Genomic DNA, 4,745 nt, shown 5'->3' with positions numbered 1-4,745 from the left:
TTTGCCCCGATTTTTTTGCTTCTGTGAGAGGAGAATCGAAAATATTTATAAAATGAAAAATCTTGAAAATTCATAATAAATGAAAGAAATAGTTCCAGAATTTGGAGATTCTAATTGCCAGAATTAATGAAAGTTCAGAATTGTAAAATTAACGAATGTTCAAAGTTACAGAATTGATGAAAGAAGCTCAGTTGTATTCCAGAAATTTCAGTATTCCAAAAATGATGAAAGTTCAGAAATTTTCATGAAAACTAAACCTTTAAAGAGTAGAAAATATTTAAAAAATCAAATTTCTCGTATCTTAAAAGGAAGTATTGAGGATGGATATACTGAGGACACAAGGCAAATAGAAATTTCCTCAAATTTCTATCGAATTATATCTTTCTAAACGACGCATCTATAGAATGCTAGTACGTGGTACACAAAATATAAACCAAAATCATTGTCAAACTTTCATAATATAATTATGGCCTTATGCTGATATTTCCGGAATGACGAACAAATCACAAATTTCTTCATTTTTACTTTGATGATTTTCCACACATTCCACCGCTTTTAGTTTGGCGTCATTTTGTACATGAATGAACGCCAGGGGCTCCACCACTGGACTTATCCCGTTGCCGAGATCTCTTCCAGTCCAGCTTTCGTGGCAGAGTCTGGAACAAAGTGAGTGCACCTAACAGTCTGATTGTGTAGCTAGTGTTGTGTCTGATATTTCAGTGCAGCAGGCTATACTTCAAATTGTGAGTGAAGTGTAATGATTGAATATTTGTAATGTTGTAGTCCTGTTGCCCTCTATGGCGAGACTTTTTAACGGGGAGTTCGGCTCGCATTCGCGCCTTGAAGTTGGGAACCAACGTCATTTTGTACAGTGGATCGCGCTTCTAAAGTTCCCACTATACGTTTATCCGTTAGTGCGACTAAGTTTCGTGGTCCAAACTTTCACTAATACATCGAAATTCTCGGTTAAAACATTTTTCATCATTAATTTTTGAAAACATTATAAGCTTGGTCGACTCCATTATTTGTCTTGAGATTATCTTCCTGCTCATGATTACGAACTAATTTCGTATTTTAAATTTCTTGAGTCATTTCCATTGGCATGGACTTTCTATTTGTACTACAGTTAAATCCCGTTATAACGAACTCCAGGATTCCGGAGAAATCACTTCGTTATAACGAAATTTCGTTATAAAGGAATTCCAGGTTTTTGCATTGTTCCTGTGTCAACTTATCTGGGGGATAAGGAATGTGTTTATACGAGATGCTAAAGAAATGCTAAAACGTGGTTTTTGCTATAACGGTATTCGTTAAAACGGGATGGGACTATATTTTTCTTTTTATAGTTATTTTATATTTCCACACCAATTATCAGAATCTGTCATTCAAACAGCAGATTCAGTGAGTGCAGCCAATTTTCAGTTTTGTTTTCGGGCCCTTAATATCGTAGCGTTTAGTTATTTTCACTTTGTTTTCACTAATTATAAATGCCTTTTAATGCCTATTTAAGCAGTTTTAGTGGCATTTTGCCTGCCTATTTGACCGTTTTTAGCACCTAAACTTCCGATCTCGACTTTTTGAATGTCAGTGTATAGTTGCGGGGATTCCGCCGTAGTAGTGATTCTACACTCTCTTTGGCGTATGAGTTTTAATGACCGTACTTTGTTCTCTTAGGGTGGTTGTTTATTTTGGTCGTTAATAAAAAAAAACATTCCATAATCCGGTAGAATTTTTTATGACATTAATAAGGCCATTACTGCCGCAATAGATTCCAACTAGAAACCATAACAAATACGTACTCATTTTGTATTGAAAAGACCACGTCCAAGGGGATACTTCGAGAATAATAATAAATGCAGCAAAGTTTTATGCTCGCACATTCTCGTATCTTGTCTGGGAATGGTTTTAGCTCGGTATCGGTTTTATCCTCCTCGTTGGAGGTTCTTTAATTTTCTGAGATTTTTCGTTTCTTATAGACCGAAGGCTCTTTTTTATATATATTGAAAGAACCTTCATAACAACAACAGCAATAATGAAATCTTTTTTTCTTTCCCTCCTTGAGAACGCAGTACATATCTACTACGAAATAAAAATCATTCTGTATTATATCCGATACCTCTTTAAGAGAAACACCTTCTGTTTCTCAGAAAAGCGGAACTACGAAAATGCAGCTCTTTTTGGAGTGAAAAAAATATTTGAGAATGATGCCGTACCAGAGAAGAATCGGTCTTAAAGGGAAGTAACTGTTCAGAGAGGTTCTTCTATTTTCCTCAATTTATACGTAGATGCAGAATGCATGAATCACAAGGCAAGGCCCATAGCATTGAACTTCAAACCATTCGTACACACTGTATTCATTTGAGTACAGAGGGTTTGGCTTTGTATAATATTTTAGCCTTGCAGCTAGATGTATATTTTAGCGCGTTTAGATGATAACCCTACCCACAGAGATTGGAATAGGAAAAATTTTGGAAGGGCCATTTCTGGTTAAGAAATGAACTCTTGATGTTTGTGTACATATTTATTTCGTGGGTACTTTTGTTTTTTACCTCATATTATCGCCATTATATTCTTATTTTCATGCAACTGACTGAGGTAGATGCATTTTCTCAGGGCGTACCGAGTCTATTGACTTCCATAAGCTTCCCTGTCCGATGCTGCTCCGTACGAGCTGTGATATTAGGATTTTCATTCCTTGAACCTTCACTCGTATATCGGGGGTGCCGTAGATGAAACTTTTAACAGCTCATACCCCCTTCCATCATCGCTCTGCCAATTGCAGTGGTGCATTGAAGCCATGGTTGGTATAAGAGAATAGGGATGATGGCGATTTTTAAGAGTCATCTCACACCAAAATATTTTCACGAAAGTGGTTCCTTTGTAATTGTTTACTTGGAATACATTTTAATGTGAATAACCAACAACATTCAATTTTGTGTCACTTCAATTTATTTTTCACACGTATGTCGTCATATTTTGCTGTCCTCAATTAAAGGCCCTTCTCGTCCAGTGCCATACTTCCTGTTCATACATTTAAAAAAAACCTCTTGCAATATTCTTAATTGGTGTAATTTCCACAAAATATACTACTATTGAAATTAACTTCAAAGCGCATCAAGGTGCGTTCATAAGCGGATTAAGGGTCGGCCACGTGAACTGATTAGGTATGAAAAGATTAACAGCCGAGTTTGAATGATTATCCGCCCCGAGAACTCAGTATATTAATAGCACCGAATTCATTCAAAATCACCTCTGATTGTACCTGTACTTCTCTTCAATCTCTCGTGTGCCCGAAACGTTCGTATACCTTTATCAGGGGATTCGCGGCTGAGGTAAAACAACTTCACGAATAGCGTTTTATTCACCAGTGTCAACATCACAATGAAAACCTTATGTATTATGTACCAGAAAATTTCGGAAATGAGCTGTTAATCATACACCCTGCTTATTTCCAGTAATTTGTTTTCTTAAAGTGTCCTCTATTGACAAAAAATTGAATTTTTTTTTTGGACCAAGAAAAATTCCATTACATGAAAATAACTTTTGGCTAACAGCATTCAAATATGCCAATTCTTTAAATTTTTATTAATTTTTGAACTATTTACGAAAACTAACGGACAAACCTCATAACGTCCTTCTTTCCCTCATTTTCATCGAATTTTCGAATTTTAATGGGGCCGTTAAAGTATTACGTAAGCAAATTTTTAGCCATTTTTGATTTCCCCCCCCCCCTTCCCTGTCAGCAAAATTTTGTCAGCAGCTCTGCCCCTCTAAAACCTAACTCATATTTTCATAAAGGGTGGTTGATGACGTAAGCATTATCCAAACCCCCCTCCTCCCCTTGTCATCAAAAGTCAGCAAATCGGAAACCCCCTCCCCCCACCCCCATCGATGATGACGTAATGCTTGAACGGCCCCAATAACTTAACAAATATTGCACTTGAAAAAATGCGGAATTCTTTTTTCTTTTTTTTCTTCACGAAAGTAGTGTTGGATGCCCTTGATTTCTTCGCAATGTTGAGGCCCTTCCCTGGAGCTCCAAACGTCAACGACATTTTGATTGCAAGATATACAGAAAACTGGATGTTGTGTGAAGATTCTTGTCATTTCAGTGGGGAAAAATCTTTTTGGGATGAAAATCCATAATTAATGAAAAAAATATTTCCAGAAATAATGAAAAAAATATTTCCAGAAATAATGAAAAAAATATTTCCAGAAATAATGAAAAAAATATTTCCAGAAATAATGAAAAAAATATTTCCAAAAATAATGAAAAAATTCAGAAATGATGAAAAAATTCAGAAATGATGAAAAAATTCAGAATTAATCAAAAAATTCAGAAATGATGAAAAAATTCAGAAATGATGAAAAAATTCAGAATTAATGAAAAAATATTTCCGGATGATATGGAGATGAAAATTCAGAATGTACGGAAGAAAATTTCAGAATTCAGAGAAAAGAAGTTAAGAACTGGTGAAATCTTCCATTAACTTACCGTGGGTGCAGGGCTCGTTGCGTCCACACTTGTCGCACATCACCCATAGCCCCGTTCACATATCCAATATTGCGGTAGCATTGGGATTTCTAGCACCCGCTTTTAACAACTTTTTTCCTTCGTAAGGAAAGCAATGGGGAGCAGTCTATAACCCCGTTCACATGTGCAAATATTGCGGTAGCATTGGGAGTGCTAGCACCCGCTTGACGACTTTTTTCCTTCGTAAGGAAGGAAGGAAATGGAGAGCAGT

Source organism: Pholcus phalangioides, unplaced genomic scaffold (assembly GCF_987345545.1).
Source record: "Pholcus phalangioides strain wild (caught in Gottingen) unplaced genomic scaffold, Ppha-v1.0 ptg000012l_1, whole genome shotgun sequence".
NCBI lineage: Eukaryota > Metazoa > Arthropoda > Arachnida > Araneae > Pholcidae > Pholcus > Pholcus phalangioides.
Note: the sequence above shows the minus strand (reverse complement) of the source record.